The sequence below is a fragment of the Phoxinus phoxinus genome, assembly GCF_949152265.1.
Source record: "Phoxinus phoxinus genome assembly, chromosome: 23".
NCBI classification, from domain to species: domain Eukaryota; kingdom Metazoa; phylum Chordata; class Actinopteri; order Cypriniformes; family Leuciscidae; genus Phoxinus; species Phoxinus phoxinus.
The window spans coordinates 15,172,027-15,192,091 of record NC_136898.1 but is presented as its reverse complement, the minus strand read 5'-3'; the positions used below and the strand labels follow the sequence as shown (position 1 = coordinate 15,192,091).

At 38.1% G+C, this 20,065-nt stretch overlaps 1 protein-coding gene across 20 annotated transcripts in view; it reads right to left on the bottom strand.

The window, feature by feature from the left end:
• The window catches only part of cadm2a (cell adhesion molecule 2a), a 378,094-nt gene that overhangs the window by 213,910 nt on the left and 144,119 nt on the right, over positions 1–20,065 (bottom strand). For 4 of the 20 annotated variants that reach the window (XM_079598771.1, XM_079598768.1, XM_079598772.1 and 1 more), the window contains one exon: positions 2,359–2,460. The exons of the other annotated variants lie outside the window; for them this stretch is intronic. The gene's annotated coding sequence lies outside the window, so the exon portion shown is untranslated. The remainder of the gene's footprint in view (positions 1–2,358; positions 2,461–20,065) is intronic. 20 annotated transcript variants of the gene reach the window in all.

Below are 20,065 nucleotides of genomic sequence, written 5' to 3'. Positions count from 1 at the left end.
ATCCCGTCAGAGACTTTTGACTATCAGCGTTTCAATACTTGACATTTGAATTGACATGACATGCTAGGCGAAGTTTCTTGGCCGTAATCCAGTTTATTCAATAGGGATCTGCAGGATTGAAGTTAACCACACAGATTTCTCTCATGTTCAAGTTGGTCAGACGAATTTGAATTAATTGGTTTGAAAGTGTCTTCTGTGAACGGACCTTTTTTTTGCCTGCAAAATTTTGCTGAAATTTCATTACACGACTGCACCTTTAGAGAGTTTTACATTATGCAAATGACTTTAATGTTATGCAAATCATACTAGCAACCAATAACAACTCAATGTCAGAGTGAATGCTCCATAGCTCCCAGAAGTAGCCAACCAATCAGACTGAAATGTGAATGTATGTAAATTAGATGTAGATTTCATCCGAATATGTTCATATACTACTATTTATCCATCTCCCAAGGGCATCAATGATGCTGATCTCTCTGTCATCTTCAGAACAGGGAGATGTCTCTGCTTGCGCAGCTTATAAACCAGAACTTTAAGACGGGAGATATCTAATTAAAACAGGAAGCAAGATCTGTGACTGAATCATATATCAGCCTTCGGATCTAAGAGTGGTCGTTTCATTGGGCCAGTGGCTAATGGTGACCCTGGGTTGGACTTTCACTCAAGCATGAGGGGGTAGAGAGTGAGAACACATTTTTTTTGCCCCTTTCAGATATAATTGGGAAGATAATTCGCCACGGTTGCCAGTCCACTTGGCCTTGCCTGGGTAATTGCTCCACATTAGTCATCTGCTCAAAACTGTAACTAGGCTCATACATTTTCAGGACATATAATTGTTTCTTTATCAAAGCCTGAGTTTGTGGCGGAGCTGTTTGGCGGGCCAATGGCAGACGAATCACGAACACATGACTCAAATGAGCAGATGCATTTAAGTGAATCTAAAACTGAGGATAACCAGTGCAGTCCAATTCACAAACAAACGGGCTGGTTCTTTTAATACAATTCAAAAAGATTAAAACTCAGAAAGTATCATTTGAAATCCTTCACCAAATGAACTCACTAAATCCAACAGAATGGTGACTGGATCAATATTAGGTTCTTATTATTTTCAGTGACAATGTCTTAATAACATATATCCAAATACAATACACAAGGACCTATTAAATGTATTAAAATTAACTAAGTATATTTATAATGTTACAATAGATTCCTGGAAAAAAGCAGAACAAATATTTTCAACATAAGAATAAGAGTAAATGAGTCTTAAGCACCAAACCAGCATAGGATGGATCATGTGACACTGAAGACTGAAGTAATGATGCTAAAAATTCAGCTTTGCCGTCACAGGAATGAATAACAGTTTAAACTATATAAAAATGGAAAACAATTTCAATTGTAATAATATTTCACGTTGTCACTGTTTTTACTGTATTCTTGATTAAAGAAATTAGACTTCTTTCAAAAGCATTAAAACGTTTTACTACCACTAACTTTTTAAAATAATATTTTTTGAATGTGCCAAATTAAAATGTTCCCTGTATAATTTGAGAGAGAATATATATTATATGTACACAAAACTGATTTTATAACTGAAATATCCTTCAATGACTCACTGGAACAAACTGAATCAAAATCAGATTTGAATCCACTCATGTGCTTGTGAATCAGAATCAAATTGGGTTTCCATGTTTTATGGGGACTTTCCATTAGGGCCTTGCAATATGGACAAAAAAATTAATTGGGGACGGGGGTTGCTTCAGAAGCAGTTGCTTACTGCTTCAACGCACAAAGAAAACTACCTCATGGGGACGAGAAAAACGAAACATCCCCACAAAGTAAGATTTACCAGGACCACACACACAGCCACATTCACAAACACACATTTAGACTCTCTCACCTCACTAATAACTTCCTGAGGAGTAATAGCCTCTCTGAAAGATTTACAAAATGAGATATCTCTTTATGTCCCAATTGCCGCTCTTTATCTATCCATCCATCGCTCTGTCGTTCCCCTCCATACACGCATGCCACTAATCTTAAGCTAAATATGTGAGCAAAATGAATTGCAGGTGTCATCTTGAAGCTTAAGACCCATGTATTTCTCATCTAGAGTACGGTTCCATCAACAGATCACACTGATGCCTCAAAAATGTCTAACTACAGTTCATCATACACCACCTGCTAATAATTCACACTCTGAGAAAGAGGCATTAGTTGCTGCATCGCTTATATACTGCTTCTGTGTGCGGTGTGAAACAGTACTTGGAGTAATACGTAAAATTGGTTCACATGAAAGATGATGCTTATCTTGTGATGCGAATCTCCTCACAACTGCATCCGAACCCTTTCTGTCCTCACCAGCAGGGGCTCGCAGCTAAAACACTAAAACAGCACGTCTCAAACACGAGCTCTCCAGCGCTCAAACGTTGGGCTCAGCAGGTCAATACCAAGAGCTCTTACCTGTCAAGACAAAAGAGAAAGAAGAAAAACCCATAAGATTCACAGTCAGGCACATCATAACTTCAACTTTTGTGATAATTATGAAGGTGTTAATTCAAACTAGGGTTGCATCAATACCAACATTGATGAATAAAACTGGGACTGTCAATAGATTTAATAATTCAATGTCAATAATTCACAATTGAGCTATTTTAATCTTAATTCTAACTATCATAAATGTTATTTTTCATATTATGCATGCCTTAAACCGCAAAAAAGTAAAACAATGCACACATTGTACAAAAAACCCCCAATCCAATAGAAATATTTCCACAAAGATAGATAATTAGTTATAAAAACTCAAAATCTGCTGAGGTAACTTAAATATCCGACAGACAGACAGACAGACAGACAGACAGACAGATACCGATAGATAGATAGATAGATAGATAGATAGATAGATAGATAGATAGATAGATAGATAGATAGATAGATAGATAGATAGATAGATAGATAGATAGATAGATAGATAGATAGATAGATAGATAGATAGATAGAAAGAAACCCAGAAAGCATAATGATTTCTATTAAGGAGTTATATTGCATATCCAATCAGAATTTTATTTAATGAGAAAATACAGAATGAAACAGTAATGATTTTAAATGTAGTAAATGCATTAAGAATAAATCTCATGCATTAAAGCATTTACTTTTGCTTGTCTGTTTGTCGGACCAGTGGCAGACAAATGACAAACAAACAGATGAACTCTTATGAACAGATGATTTTTTAGCGAATACAGCACAACCAGTGTAGTCTGAGTCACAATGAAACCTGGTTAATTTGAATAAATCACTCAAAAAGGCTTAAACACAGAAGTTACACTGAATTGGTCAAATCCTTCACTAATGCATTAACTTTTATATACCACATTTTGTCAAGGTTGTCAAGGTCATTTTACCAGTAGGTGCAACCCTATACAAACCGAAATTTGAAATTGGAGTAATTTGTATTAAACAAAATTATAAAATTAAATTCCACTCTCAAAAATGTATTTCTGCTAAATGCTTTTGACGTTTAGTGCATTCCAATATGTCAGCTCTCTGTGTATGTGTGTGTGTGTTTGTATGAGTAGCATAGCTCTCCAGGGCCGCTTTAGCCCTCAGGACAGTCCTCATACAGCACTCCTGCTGCGGTCACTCTGTGGAAATGGTGAATAATGACCCTGAATTCTGTGCTGTTATCACAAAAACCTCCCCTTCTCGACATGATTATAGGCTGTTCCCCTCGCCCCAACAGCAGACATTAAAAAGAAGCGTGCAGCCCCTTAATGAACAGTGACTGTCACAGCGGCCCATGCATCCAAAGAGCATGCTAACCCTACGGCTGCTCAACAATCCTCCCCGCCAGGCTGTCAGTACGCCTGAGACCTTATAAGCGCCACTTTTTTTTTTTCCAATACATAACGTCACATTAAAGCTTTGTAGGGCGAATGGTACCCACACTTATCAGGACTTGGCACGCCAGCTAGCGGAAAGCCTCCGGACACGGAGGACACCTATGGCATGCATCTTTAATGTGCTCATAACTGCCACCCAAAGCCACGGAGTGGGTCTGGTCTTCTGCTAAGCTGAAGATTTACAGCCCTACCTTCCGTTCCCATGCTGGAAATAACTGCTTTAACATAATCCATAAAGAAACACCAATAAAGGCAAAGTGGTAGCCTGCATTCTATTACTTATGCAGTTGCCTGTAAAATTGTGTTATTTTCATTGGTTGCAGTAGAGGGATGATGGGTTATTAAAAAAGCAAAACAAACATTAAAACAGATATATAGATATATTATGATAAAAAAAGAGTTATCTTTATTATTTTAAACCAAAAGAACCTAATATAATACTTTAAAAAAATATATTAAAAAAGGCAAAATGTACAAAACACCAATAACTACCAAATGGTATGATAGCCATTATTAAATTAACATGATGATGATTTTATATTTTAAAAAACGATATTTTTGGCAGATAATTATTTGCTCTTTTGAAATAAAGCAGGCTGATAGATTATTATATTTTTAATTATGGTTATGATACCACAGTGTGCCTATGATGAAAATTAACATATGACCACACATTTTTAAATAAATACCTAGAATAATGAGCAAGTGTAGGAACTATGACAGCACAGTGATCACACAGATGTCAGCCAATCATAACAGAGGTTATTTACAAATACTATAAAGTCTTAAAGGAACAGATCACCTAATAATAACTCAATTTCAGTTTTTGAAAACTTTTTGAAGACTTGAAAATATTGATACAAATATAAACAATTTTTAAAATATCTGAAAAATGACAAAATATGATTTTTTTTTTAGTATCCCATGGTAGCAGAATACATACTTACATACCTACATAATTACACATGTGCAATTCTAAGGGTCAGAGAGAGGGTGGAAAATGGTCATGTAAAACTAAGGCCCCGTTTACACGATGGGAAAACGCAGATATTTCTCTGCGTTTTGGCCTGTCATTTACACGAAAACGCCGTTTTTATCCCAGAAAACGATCATTTCTAAAAACTCCGGCCAAAGTGGAGATTTCTGAAAACGCCGGTTATATGTTGTCGTGTCAACTGGGAGAAACGGAGTTTTAGGTTCTCTCTTGTCGATTCTGAGGATTCTGATTGGCTTGCATGGCTTTATCCTTCTCCCTACACTGCCGCCCATAGGTTTAGCATAGTTATAAAGGCGCTCGACGGCGTATTTATGCGGGTTGTGTGCACGATGTTATTATTGAAAACGGAGGGGGAGAAATATTCGTTTCTCTAAATACCCGGCTATGTGTAAATGTGGCCTAAATCACAAAGTTTTAACAGCAACTGATATTAAAAATGTGCTTTAGGCAAAATAACAAAATGCTACAAAATGGTAGCATATGGCCCTTTAAAAGTACAGAAGGCATTTTGGCTATTTTCCATAGGACGGCATGTTTTCTAACAGGGAGAGGAAAATCTGGAGTTTGTGCACGATGTGCTTCTCCTGGCTTTGCGGATAGCTTTGGGTTATATCGATCGAGGGGTGTTTTCGGATGTTTGGGAGCAGGCTGTGAGGAGCCTATGAAAGGTTATGTGTTGGAAAAGGTCTCGGCACTAGAGTGGAGCTGCAGGTTTGTTTAGCTGTGCTTGTTCTGAATGCTAAAATAAGAGGGGAGGCTGCAGCATTCCTGGAGTCACTATCAGTGCTGTCAGACCCGAGGCACTGCTGGAACTCTCAAAGTGTCTGTGCTGCACGAGCCAATACGCAGCAAACACAAGCACTCGGCTACATGCATATACACATGATAGCTAAAATTCAAACTTCAAATACTTAGTTCAAATGGTTTGATGTGCAATTCTGTCCCACCTCTACAGAAGTATTGCAGCAAAATCCTGTGAAAGTACTGCAATGAGCACGCTAAATCTTTAGAGATTTTCCCATTTTCCCATCCTACAAGCTGTAGTCATCACTTTCTTCCTGACAGCTCTCCTCACTATAACACTTTGTTCACTGTAGAAATTAAATATAGGTTCAAGCTGTATTTGTATTTATTTTATATTAACATTAATGACAGACAATGTCACTTTAAGACTGAATGGACCGAGCTAATATACTGACACACATCCGGTTACTTTTTCAGAGAATACTTGCAATTAGGTGTTCCAGCGCTGTCTGAAACGCCCCTACCTCTCCCTCTCTCTCTCTCTCTCTGCATGCACAAAATACCCGAGTCCTGATTATCACCTCTTCTTTTGTGTTTAAAAACAGTTTGAATGTGTAAATTGGCAAGACAAAACACGGCCAAATTATAAACTTTCACTCTATGATGTTAAACTTAGCAGTTAATCTGCGAATCATATGCGTGCCGAACCGTGGGCCTGGTCCGTAGGGATCATGGATCAACTGCAATCCGTTGCTCCTCTATTAAAAACTAATAATAAATGGACACACACATCTTACCAGAGATGGTAAAGAATCCAATAAGTAAACGTGTCCCTGTCCCAAAAAATGTTGGGGGAAATAGTGTATTTTTACCACGCATGCGCACCAGTTATGTGCACTCCTGGCTTTAAGCACCTCTTTGAATTTGTGAATGAACGAGCGTATATATACAACCTCAACGTATACGAGAAATCTTCACATTACATTCTCCTCGGCCCACAAGTGTAGGGCTCATACATGTGAAGTGGCCCTTGAGCCTCGATCTCAACTGATAAACAGCACCTTTTGGACCCTTGTGAAATCTATAGGACTTCACGGGAGGATGGACAATTACTGTGGCTGGAGCGCAAAGTGGGCAATTCATCAGCGTTTGTAAACGAATGAGGACAAATAGATGAGGGGGGTCTAAGGCCATCCCTTGTTAAGAGTCACATCAGAGAGCACAATCACCCCCTCCCAACAATGTACCCCACTGAATGACTCAGGATAGGTTACCAGCCTTTCCCTCTGATTGGACGAGACAGATAGTTAAGTTGTCACCCTGGGCCCTCAGTGTGGCATGCTGGGAGAATGACACAGCAGGGAATCTTGCCTGGCACTCATATAGTTGATGTGGCCTTTTCAAACTCTCTCGCTCTCTCTTTCTCTCCCTCTCACTCTCTGTGAGTGTGCGCATGCGTTGAGTGAGTGTGGAGTGTGGATGGAGAGTGTTTGACTGTGGTGTAAGCTATGATGCATGTTTGAAATCTTTTTCTTTCTTTTTTATCTTTGCAAATTGTGTTAGTAGTTGAGTTTTTGGTAATATTGGTAAAATAAAAGTGGTCAGTTGAAGGGAGTTTTTACTCCCAGTCTATGTCCTGGGAGTATGACAGAGAGTTTGGAGTTTCTAACAAGGTGTCATGGGGTGAAAATGTATACCACTGCAAGTGTGGAAGAGTGTAGTTTAGCATTGAGTGCAGTATTTGGACATGAGAATGTGTTATCGGTGTCGCGGATGAATAACACTATTGTTCTGTTTTGTTGAGACGATTGAATTAGAGATTGGTGGCATATCACCTTAGTGCTTCCTCTTTCTGCTCCTTCAAAGATAGTAAATGAACACTGGCGCCGTTTATTAAGAAGGAAGTTCTAGTCGGAATGCTCTATGGATATGGAAAACCAATTCCAGATGATTCCAATCGGAAGCAAGTCCTCTTTATTGAAACGTGGTGTCCTTCAGGCGTTATGTATAAATGGTTCTGAAAGATAATGTGGATGAACTTGATCTGACTTTTAATTTCCACCATGAAGATTTTAATTATGTGATCTACGCCACAACAAATACAATGAAGTGGTTTTGTTGTGGCGAAAATGGACATCTTGTTCATGCTTGTCCAAAAAGAGTGGATAATCCTGCATCATTTGTAATTTCCGAAAATGTGAAGTACGGATTGATATCGCCACGGTTGTTGTGGAAATGCTTGGCCCAAACAAGGTGCAGGTCGTTCCAAAAAATGAAGAATAGTTCTGAGATTGAATAAATTAAAAGATGGAATAGCTGCCACAGGGTAGAAGAGGTCAGAAGTAATCGTGAAGATGAGGCAATGGTAAATGAGATGGTAAATCTAGAGGTTGAGTGTTCTGCATTGGGAGATGAAGGATATTTTTTATAAAACCCTCCAAAACAAAATTTATCTCATGCTGGTAAACAATCACAAAGAACAGAAAGTGACATTTCAGGATGCAGTGTCACTGCCAGTCTGCCCCAGAGTGGGTTCTCTAGCCGAACTTATACGGTTAATAGCCCCTTTCACAAAGCAATCCCTGTAAATTACCGTAAAATTACCAGAAGACTTTACCGTTGTCAAAGATGTGCTGTTCACACAAGCAACAGTGTTCTGTGCCTATTGGCATTTCAATAATAATTTATTGTGTGATTCTCTTTTTAGAGGAGTTTTTAAAGAGTAATTAAACAATTGTGTCAGAAATATACTCACAATGCTAGACATAATTGGGTCAATGTGTTGGAAAAAGACTTAATGAAGTTACAAGAGCTTGCCACCTTTATGGAGCATATTAAAAGGAAAAATAATGTATTAGATTAAATGCTAGGTTTGACAAAACAAGGTGCTATAATTAGATCCTGGTTTCAAAGTGTCGAATTAATGGATCTCCTTCAAAATTCTTTTTGAATCAAAAAAAAAAAAAAAGAATGCTCAGAAAAAGTTTTCAAGCTTTGCGCTCTGAAACAAGGGTTTTGTTGTCAAATCCCTTAGATATTAGAAAAAGAGTTGTACAATTCTACACAGTGAAATTTCAGAGGCAAAAGTGAGAATTTGTTTTGTGAGAATTTACCACAGTAACCAAAGATGTTAACAAAGAAATAAGTAAAACTTTGAGCTTAGGAGAACTTTAAGTTGTCCTTTTGGGCAGATGTGGGTCCACAATCTGTCACAATATTGAATAAGAGTCTGGTAAATGGACAGCTGCCAAGAAGCTGTTGGAGAGAAATTATTACTTTATTGCCAGAAAAAAAGGAGATTTCAATAAAATCATAAACTGTAGACCAGTAAGTTCATTATGCAACGACTATAAGAAATGTTCTAAAGCCTTAGCAATTAGACTAGGTGAAGTCCTTGAATCTATTGCTCATCGAAATCAGTCATATTGCACGCTAGGAAGATGAATCTTCAACAGTGTTTCTTTCATTCGAGACATTTTAGATTGTAGAAAACTTTTAGATTTAGATTTTGGTTTGATATAAATGGACAAAAAGAAGGCTTTCGTTTGAGTCGAACCTTTATGTATGGAGTGTTTTAAAAGCTTTTGGAATTAGTTCTTATTTTATTTCAATGATAAAAGTTATGTATTGTGGCATTGAGAGTGTATTAAAGATTAATGGTGACTCATGCTCTCCGTTTAGGGTGCCTGGGGGTGTCAGACAAGGCTGTGCACTGTCAGGCATGTTATATACTTTAGCCACAGAACCCCTGTCACATAGGTTAATAACTGATGTGTGTGGACTGTGCATGCCAAATTGTACCAATATTATAAGTTATTAGCTTACGTTGAAATTGTTAAAATCTGAAAAGATTTTAGAGGATTTAAAAATTCAAAGGTGAGCTGGAAAAAAAGTGAAATCAATATTAGTTAGAAAATAGCTAAAAGGTGAACCAAGGCTTCCTGGTTTAAGATGGACCAGAGCTGAGTTCAAATATCTAGGAGTCTTTTAGGAAATTACAATTTCGATGGCACTGTTGAAAAAGTAAAAGGGCGACTGAATAAGTGGAGGATGTCCTATAAAGTATGTATTTAAAAAAAAAATATTACAATCTGGTTGCCAGATTGATAGATTCCAGTTGATGTATTCATGAAAATCCAGTCGATTTTTATAGATTTTTTCTGAGAGAGATTGCACCGAGTACCAAGAAGTATGTTTTGTATCTGTCAAAAGATGAAAGGGGACTTGGTTTGAAACACTTGCAGAGCGGAATAGCTGTGTTTCGTCTATATGTACCTTTAAGGTGCTCTGCAGAATCAAGTTGGATGGGAAATTAGGATTGGATAAAGCCTTAACCTGGTTGGATCCTCAAAGATTAAAACTATGAGATTCTCCAGTCTTTTATCGCAACGTTTAAAGTATGGGAAATCAATGCTTCTTCCCTGTTTTGGTTACTACAAGAACCATTGGTCCTTGGCTGAGATGTCCAGAAAGGACTTTGCATAATGCCAATTTGATGACAATCGGCCAATTATATCAAATAGCAGGATCTGCTTTTAAGGATGTGACCACAATTGCTGAGTGTCATACCATATAATGTGAATAATGGAGATTGGACCTTACTAGAGAAGAAACAGAACTATTGGATAAATACTAAAAGAGCTCTATTAATCTCAATTGTAAAAATCATTTTCCACATTTGGGTATATCTCCCATTTTAGGAGAGTGTAACAGTATGTTATAAGATTGTAAAAAGTTAATGATTGTGGGTTCAAATTTTGTATTTGGTAAAGATTTGTTGAAGAGTTGTGTAAAAGCTTTTAATTAAACAAATAAATAATAAGTGTGATACACCATGGCGAGATATACTCAATCTGGCTGTCAGTGAAAAAACAGCATGGAGAGTACAAGTTCTTGTACTTGTTCTTGTACAAAGACACTTGTACAACTCTCAAAAGTAAAAAAAAAAAAAAAAAACTAACCAAAAAACAACAACAAATACCTAGGGATTTATAGTGGAGAGTGTTACAGGGTGCCATTGCAGTTAATGCTTTTGTGTCTTTGATAAGTTCTGATATTACTGAAGGTTGTCATTTTTGTTTGCAAAACAAAATGTGTTTATGCATTGTGAAAGGTCGAAACCTTTATTTAACATATGGGATAAGCTTTGTGATTTTCCTTTAATGTGATTTTTCAATGAAAGTGTTTACTTGTGGGGTTTTAAATATGAAGAACAAATTGTCAGAAGTCTAAATTGTTGTCTCAATTTCTTGTTAGGTCAAGCAAAAAGGTCAATTTATACCACTAGAAACGAAAAAGATCAAAAGAGCTAAATGTTTGTAACAGTTTAGAAGCTGCTCTTGTAAAACTAGTACAATCTAGGATTTTGATTTATTATTATAATACATAATATTTTATGTAAGTAAGTATAAGTGTGATTATTTGTGAAATTGTTCAAGAAGAGTTGTATTTTTTCCTTAAGGTGATTTTTATTTTATTCTAATATCAAATGGGTGTTGAGTTTGTGTTATTGTTTTTTTTTTTATGTAAATTCTAATAAAAATAAGTTTTGAAAATCTCTCTCTCTCGATTCTTTTTGGAGGCCTGTAGAACATGTGAAATGGATTAATATAACTAAGCAAACAGAGAGTTTTCTCTTTGTATTATAGACGTCCTTTCTATTAGAGGCTTCTAGGGTGCTAGTCATTCTGCATCGCCCCCTGTGGCATAGTGTGGGAGTTGCATGATATTAGCATGCACACAATGGGCCAAAAGAAATCTTGTGCCTGCCTTGATGTGTAACACCCTATAGGTATTAGAGCAATGTAGTTGTGAGCCCTCTAGAGATGGACAGACTGTGAGGTACTGGGTGAAGGACATTCTGAGAACTGAAATTGCTTTCCTATAAGACTGGACTCAAAGCAGGTAGCTTTGGAGAAATAACTACCATCAACGTAAAGAAGTCTGTGAGCTGTAATCTCAGAAGTGGCCCAAACAGCTAGAAATCAACAGCAGCAATATAAAATATGTGTGTACAATCCCGAAGAGCAGAGAGGTCATACTGGGGCTCATTTATCAATCTAACGTAGAAACGAGCGCAGAAATCATCTTGCGACAGGGCTCACGTGTGATTGGATTATAAAATAACAAACAGGTACGAAGTTTAATCTCAAATCAATATCTCTTATCCCCATAATCATCTATGTGGCGACATGCTGTATAATGAGTGGTATGACTGTACCGTATCCCTTAAATTTCTATCTAGTTTGAACTTGACGCGCTAGCAACTGCTCTCTCTGCAGAATCTTTGCGTTTAAAGACCTATTCAAATATTTTGACTCCGATCAATAGATTGTGTCTAATTATTAACTTAGGTGGCAAGTAGCCGTGTAATAAGCGGGATAAAGTACATCCATATGGTTGTTATCTCAGAATAAACCCCTTCAAACTGAAGCAAGGCCGTCACGTTAGGGTCCTGATCACCCTTTCGGTGTTTATTCTGAGATAACGACCGGCTGGATGTACATTATCCCTTACATAGCCTATGCTTTTCCCCTCAGTCCACAACAAATCCTTTAAATTTCACTGTATTCAGAACAAGAATGCTCTATTAATTTACTTTTTTATAATATAATAGGGACATATTCATGTCTCTTTTATTTATCTATATGTTTGTATATGTCTATTGCATTGGCAATATTGTACTATTTCAGTCATGCAATGAAGCTCATTTGAATTGAATTGAAAGAGAGATGGTTTGAAAGAGAGGGTTTGCAGGAGATGGTTGCTGTATCTCTTTCAGACACACCGGATAAGGGTGTGAAATGGTTTACTTGTCTCTTAGCACAACAAGTTCTAACATCTCAGATATTTCATTGCCTAAGTGGTTTCTTTTTCAGCAGTTGTGGTTGCCATAGCAATGGTGGGGATGAAGAGTAAGGGAGGATGGTGTGCGTAGGGGGGATGTTTGGAGAGAGTGCTAGTAGGATTGCCAAGGTGCTATAAACGAAGGTAATTTCTGCACCTGTTTTAAGTGATAACACACATGGTCCGGACACACAAACCTGCACATGCTCACATTTTGGCACGTCTGAAACAGAAAAACGGTTCAATCTGAGGTAGCGCCTTCACAGGTATTCCCACTTGCCTCTGAACTCCATGGATTTCACAACCAACCAATCAGCTTAGCTGGAGGAGGCTGGATTTGCTCTCGATAGAAAACCAAAAGTCATTAAATAAATACATTGTGTTGTAAATAAGTCACAGGACATCTAATCACACAACATCAAAGAAATACATTAAACTCCAAATTGTGTGTGTTTTTAATATTGTTATTCATGTCATACTATAATAGCGAGAAGACAAGACAAGACACGACAAGAAAAGACAAGGAGGGGAAAAGAAAAGAAGAGTAGAGACACGAAAATGAGAAGAGATGAGACAAGATTAGAAAGGTCGAGACAAGAGGAGAGACTTGGATAAAAATGTTGAGGGAAGAGACAAGAGATGAGAGGAGAAAGACAAGATGATAGAAGACATGAGGGGAGAGGAGAATAAATAGAAGAGGAGAAAAGAGGAGACAACATGATAGCAGAGACATGAGGAGAGAATAAAAGAGAGGAGGACATGAGACAAGATTACAGAAATGAAAGAAGACGAAAGGAGAAAAGAGGTGAAGAGAGAAAAGGAGACAAGACTAGATGAGAAGAGACAAGAGAAGAGAAACAGATGAAACAGTTGAGGTAGAAGAGAAGACTTACAGAAGACAAGATGAGAAGAGAGGAGACAAGACAAGACAAGAAAAGGAAAGAGTTATGAGACAGGTCGAAACAAGAGGATAGACATGGATAAAAATGTTGAGGAAGCAAAAGAGACAACAAGAGATGAGAGATTAACCATGAGTGGATGGAGAGAAGGCAAAACAAGAGGAGACAAAACTAGATGAGACAAGAGACATGCAAGAAGAAGAGAAAATGAGGAGAGGAGACACAAGGAGAGAAGAGAAGAAGAGAGAGAGGAGACCTACAATAGATAAATTGATAGGAGAAAAGATGAGCCATAACGAGATTAGAGGAGACGAGAATATTCTATTCCATTTCCATTTAATCATTTAGCAGACGCTTTTATCCAAAGTGACTTACAAATGAGGAGAACAATAGAAGCAGTTAATCCAACAAAAGAGCAACGATGTTTAAGTGCTGCGACAAGTCTCAGTTCGTCTAGCAGAGTAGAGTACACCGAGCATGTTAGGCAGGTCATTCCACCAGCAGGAAACAGTCAAGGTTATATTCTACACTACTCTATACAGACAACTCTCCCTGTAATAGTTTCAGTTCCAATACTTTTTGTACAAATTCTTTTTGACTCATTTGTATCTTTTCGAACAATTTGCGAGCTGGGTGGGAGGTGGTATCTATTTTTAGTTGTACATGAGCAATTATTTTACTGCACCACAGTACAGAGCGCAGTCAATAAACATTAGTTAACCGCGGACAAACATAAACATACAGAATCATTAGAACATATATATCACAAAAGCCCTGAAAAGAGCTTTTGCAGCTGATCAATGTGGCAGAGAAATTTTCTCTCTATAGTCAGAAAAAGCAATTATTCCTCCTAAAAAGCAGCATTACAGAAATAATCACCTATTAGTCACAAAATACAAGACTGTGTTTTATACAGACCACCGGGAATTGATCCTCCGTAACTCTTTTCCATAATTAAAGTGTACGATGGCCAAAAGTGAGTCTCTCTCCTCATCTCACACAGCCGCATTTAAAGCTCACCACCTGAGACACAAGATAGCTGACCGAGAGAGAGAGAGAGAGAGAGAGAGAGAGAGAGAGAGAGAGAGAGAGAGAGAGAGAGAGAGAGAGAGAGAGAGCGCTGTCCTGGCACACTAGCCACACCTGAGCCCCATACACCTGAGTCTCCACACCTGGGTCACACATTCTCACTTATACTTAGGCTGGCAAGGACAAATGGAGAACAGGTCCAGAATGATCTTCCATGAATGACCGATTTTATTAAGGGACAGCTTTTTTATATATACTTTTGTGAGGATTTTTCTATCAATAACCACTATTTAACACTATAAATCACATTGTGGCACCCATTTATTTAAAATTATTTTTTGAAATTAATCAATTGCCTGAAATACATGATAAATTATCAACAGTTACAACCCTCTACATTCCGAGTAAATCACTCATATATTGATCATATCCTAAATTTCACAATAAGCAACTAAATAAAAGGCACCTAAACTAAAACACTCTGATTGAGCATTTGACTGGGGAAAAATATGTAAGCTCATCTATGATGGCGTGAACATAGTCATTCCAAATGTAAATAAAATGGGAGTATACATCGTATTGGACTGGAGTCGGCTAATTTTTTATCTCTGTCTTGACACTGCACTATTTTTATTGATATCAAAGGATGTGCAGTTATTACTCTCTTATCACTATGGCGGGGTACAATTTACAATTGTAGTGTATTTACAATTAAAATATTTCTGTGGCACTTTTGTCCAAACCACTAGTAAATTCTGGACCCTAACCACAAGGGTTTGAGATGTAATTTGCATGCTCATCACAGCACAGATGGTTGATAGCTACTACCATAAAAGTGAAAGTGAGAGAAAGAAGGGGGCAGAAAGAGATAAACAGAGGCAGAGTAACCGAATGAGAGATAATGACAGTGTCTCGCACCCCAGACTTCCCTACAGTATCAACTTATGTGAGTGTCGACTCCCCTGAGAGCAATCAGTGTCTAAAGAACACATATAAGTGCAAAATCGTTCTTCCTCAAACAGCAGGGTGAAGGTGATACCCGCCATTTTAGCCCACGCTGACATCACTGTAATCAGACACTCTTGAGACCTGCTCTCAGACCAGTCATTTTCACATACTAAAAAAAAAAGAGCCAGTAAACATACCCCCTCCCCTACTCTCTCATTCTCACACACACTTCCTCTTGTCAGGAACTAACACTCTTGCAGAAAGCCAAATCACACCACATCTGACAAGACCTAAACATTTGCATCAGCAAACAACGTCAAACCACGGAATCATGACCGTAAAAGCTTTGTCCTGCTGTCCTCCACTGCTTGCACAACGGGCTGGAAAAGCATTGAATGTAATCTTGTTAATCTGGGAAATTCCTGATCTGTTGGCTCTGATAATCTCATCTACAGACACAAACCAAATTTGGCTCAGCCCTCCTCTGTTAATTCTGTTATCATCACAATACCTAAGAATGCAGGCATCCAAAACACAGAATCAGTGTACATTGCCTGCTATCTTGATATCTTGTAATGCCACAGTCCTGAAATGTACAATGTTTTGAGGTTTCTCAGATTAGATTGTCCAAAGTACCTTAAAAAAAATAAAGACTGCAATTTGGTACTGAGTGGCTCTAGTGAAATGCCAGAATCTTACCATAAAAATGTGGTAGCAAAATGTAAGGTTTTATGGATTGCACTTACAGTACAACTGTAAAGTAAAACTCATGATGTCAACACATAAACCTAATACTAGAAGGTGCACAGTATCATACTGTACACACAAACATCATGATAACAGACAACACTAAAATAATGCAATTAACATTAATTTAACAACATGTAACATAAAACTCTAATGTACATAACTGATAACAAAAAAGTTGCTCACTGATTTAGCAGCAAAAAGCAAAAAGAAACGTCATAAACAGACTGTATTACACTTTCATTTGAAGTCCCCCTGTAGTCAATTATTGTATTGCTTAAAACTTAACTTTGATCACCAAAATTACATATTTAAACTTTTTTCGCTGTGAAAATAATTTCTTCAAGCCTTAAAATGGCTTAAATTTAACTCTACACCCATGCTTCATTTAGTATAAGAGGATCCATATGCATATTAGTCACCATCTCCACTCAATCAAATGAGCTCAGAATACCTGACTCACTCAGCTTTACTGTAGTGAACGCTGCAAAATGGCAAGTGGAAATAGTGCTTTAATTCAGACATATGTGTTTGAACCAGAAATTGATTCAGGAGAATTAGTGAAAGAGCGAATTATGTAGGGTCGTATACAAGTCAATGTATCATAATGGTAATGCGTTTTATGCATCTCTATCTATATTGCTAAATGTACATGCTTTTTCATATCAGCAGAAAAATATACTGGTATAACCTGGCTTGAGACTCCACGGCTTCGCAGCAGTTAATGATATGCTAAAGCCTGCCCGCAAGATGATGTGATTGGCTACAACATGTTTGTGACATAGAGAACAAGGGCGATTTCAAACCGGGTTTTTGAGGATGTCTTTGGTAAACTGCAGTTTTAAGGAGAAAATACTCAGCAATAGTGTTGACAGATGAATTTGCACATGGTTTGTCTTAAAGCATATCAGAAACACCACATAGACATAAACTATTTAGATTATCAGTGATTTTGAGAGAGTATGTCTGCACGGTTGCCAGTTTGGAAAGATTAAGAAAAACACAGGGCAAAAAAATGATCCATTTAAGAGTAAATATCTAATTGGAGGATTTAAAATCGTCACATCTGGAAACCCCAAGCATTAAAGCGTGTTTACACAAGATAATGGATTTTTTTTTTTTTTTCATATGAGAAAAAAAAAGTTTTCAGAATAAATAACCAGGGGGACAATATCGCAGACAATTATGCGTGATTAATGGAGAGAAGTAGAAATCGAGATCATGATTGAAATACGATTAATCATGCAGCCCTAACTCACAATCACTCAAAACACCTAGCTAGCAAACACCCGCCACCATTTTGTAACACCCTAAAACAAATCCAGAACACTCTACCAGCCAAACAGTAAAGCCTTGGAAACCATTAGTGAAATTATTAGTGGGAATACAGATACCACCAACTGCTAGAATTCATGAACTGCAGTTCACAGGTTCAAATCCAGTCTAAATCTGCAGGAAAGGTGGAAGAAAATAAACAGCTTATTCCAGATTTATCTGCTGTAGCTAATCTGAGCCACGTCCCAATGCCAGGGGAAATATCCTCTTCCTGGCAGAGTTAGCACTTTCACACAGCAGATTGGAAAGCTTGGCATGCATTTACACACGTCGATATCCTCAGAGAGATTCAAAACACCTGCACACAGTCAAACAGGTGACAGTCATTTGGCCCTGTGTTTATAGGTGAGGCCAGTGTGTGTGTGTGTGTGTGTGTGTGTGTGTGTGTGTGCGTGCGTGCGTGCGTGCGTGCGTGCGTGCGTGCGTGCGTGCGTGCGTGCGTGTGTGTGTGTGTACAATAGGGGATTATCACGCTTCCGGGTTTAATGGGTGGGATTTTTCAACTTTGTGCATGTCCACTTCCGGCTCAGTTCAACAATGGCTGAAACGAAGGCTAGATGTCACTGCTCTGTTCCACTTTGTCAATCAAACAAACAAGCCAACCTCATTCAAGTTTCCATGGATTCCCGACTGAACTGAGTCTAAGGAAGAAGTGGATTAAAGCTCTCGAAAAAGAAACCGTATCCCTTGTCCACTTTGGAGCGGGCTGTGATGGAGTGTTGTTCAGTTGGTCGATGCTACGTCAGAAAAAGTTATTTTGGGTAAATTTACCAGGGATGCAGTCAGGGTGCTACTTGTGGAAAAAACAGAGGGGGGGATTTTTTGAAACATTTTTATTCAAACAAATAAATCATGAGAACATGAACTTCATCACTGCATGTGCAGGAATTGTAAAATCTTTTTTCTTATAGCCTAAACTCATGAAGTAGGCTACGTTAGCCTAATGCAATATTTTTCTCTAATCGCTTATCTTTCCCCACACACGAAACTGTGATCATGCAATAACGTTAACTTTACATCGCGATGCTGAGCTACAGTGAAATGATAGAAAAGACTTTGGGCCCTATCTTGCACCCAGCGCAATTGACTTTGAACACCGACGCATGTATCATTCCTATTTTGCACCCGCGCACAGCGGACTTTTCCCTCCACAGACGCACGTCGGTAAATTAGGGAATTAACTTGCGCTCGCGGGGGCGGTTCAGCGCAAAGAGAAGGCGTGTTCCGGCGCAAAACTTCCATGGTGCTATTTTCCAGTTTTAGAAAGCAATTGCGCCATTGATCAGGAAAAAAACAGTCTAAAGACAGTGGCGCGTTGTGCGTTAGTGATATGGTATTTTAAGGGCGCGTGCTTGGCCATAATGTTAACGCGCATCCACTTTGATTCTCTAATATAAACAGATGCAGCAGTTTTCATTTTTGCAAATCATACATTATTACAAGGAAAAATATTAACACACGAGGGAAATCATTGTTGTGTCCGTGAAGATGTGAAAAAGCTATCTAGATAAAAAAAAAAAAAAAATCTAGATTAGGCTACACATTTACCCAAATTATACGCCTGTTTAACCGAACCTAATTTGGGTGGGTTTCTCCCATCATCCCCAATGTCACTTCTCTGTGTTTTACAGCCCTGACGAGAACGTCGGTTTCCTCGGCTGTGAACTGCTCCTGGCGTGCGCCGGCAAATCCGCCGTTATAATAGCAATCCGCCATGGAACAAGCGCGCCTGCTCTTAAAGGGAATGTGAGAGGACGCTCTGATTGGTTTATTTCACGTTACGCCCAAACCACACCTATGAATAATGAAGCTACTTCAGACCAACCCCTTTTACATTTGCGTCGGGCGCAAGAGTCATTTATCCCGCTGGGAAAATAGCAACAGCGCCGGGATCCGCCCACAAAGTTACTTGCGCTTTGCACTTTGACACTTGCGTTTCAGATCGTTAAAATAGGGCCCATTATCTGTGTTAGCAATTCGTGTGAACCGGACGCGTGAATGAGCCTCGCGTCTACCGCGCCACGCTAAACACCGCGCCGCAGGACCTCTAGACGCGCGTAAACGCGTCTTTACATTGAAATCACTCGCGCCAGACACTCAAGAGTGAGTGAGTAGGCTAATCATTTTAAAATAAAATTGACTAATCAAACCACGGATCCGTGATAAGTTTTGTGATCCGTCTCGCCAGTGTAGCACTATGATCACTTTGAGGGGAGGATAAATAGCATAAATAAAAAAAGGAAAAATATGTTTAACCCGTAATTACAAAACGAAACCGGTTGTTGTATTTTTAAAACGCAAAATTGAACACCAAAATTTTTATTTGAACGGTAGGCTAAACCAAATGCTGCGCAAAAAAATAAATTGACGATTTTTTTATTACTTTTTGCCCCTTAATTAAACATTTAAAATATTCACAAATTAATATGGATTTTGTTGTTGTTGATTTATTTTTCTAAGACAAAATTAGAACCTGGAAATGATATTATTCCCGCAGTGCTGAATGAGAAGAGCCATATGTCTCTGGAACCACAGCCTACAGAAAGGTGATTTATAGGCTAATGATAATAAATGTGTCTGAAAAAATAACGAGGCATTTTAATTGTTTTTAATAAACTATTGTT